The sequence below is a fragment of the Sinocyclocheilus rhinocerous genome, unplaced genomic scaffold, assembly GCF_001515625.1.
Source record: "Sinocyclocheilus rhinocerous isolate Xijiao unplaced genomic scaffold, SAMN03320098_v1.1 scaffold402, whole genome shotgun sequence".
NCBI lineage: Eukaryota > Metazoa > Chordata > Actinopteri > Cypriniformes > Cyprinidae > Sinocyclocheilus > Sinocyclocheilus rhinocerous.
The window spans coordinates 387,979-388,269 of record NW_015626336.1 but is presented as its reverse complement, the minus strand read 5'-3'; the positions used below and the strand labels follow the sequence as shown (position 1 = coordinate 388,269).

Sequence of the window (291 nt, the reverse complement as noted above, 5' to 3'; positions counted from 1 at the left end):
TTGATTTTACCGTTTTGATCCACGTCCTCAAGCACCATTTTGACTAGTTCACAGTTCCCGGTTTTACCGCTCATCAATCACCGCTTAATGTTGTTAGAACATACTTGGACAAAACCCTACTCTTCCAGGATCAGGAAACAGTCCTCCATAAAATGCGTTGCACACATCTGAGTATTTGGGTTGAACTGTTCTGGAACAGTGTGTGGGCGGGCTAGAGTGAGGAACGGATTCTCGTCGGATTCGACGAAGGAGTGATCGATCCAGTGATCCACAGTGCAAAGTTGATGAATT

At 45.4% G+C, this 291-nt stretch overlaps 1 pseudogene; it reads left to right on the top strand.

Annotated features, from left to right (window-relative positions):
* LOC107711362 (uncharacterized) overlaps window positions 1–291 on the top strand; it is a 46,470-nt pseudogene that overhangs the window by 2,054 nt on the left and 44,125 nt on the right.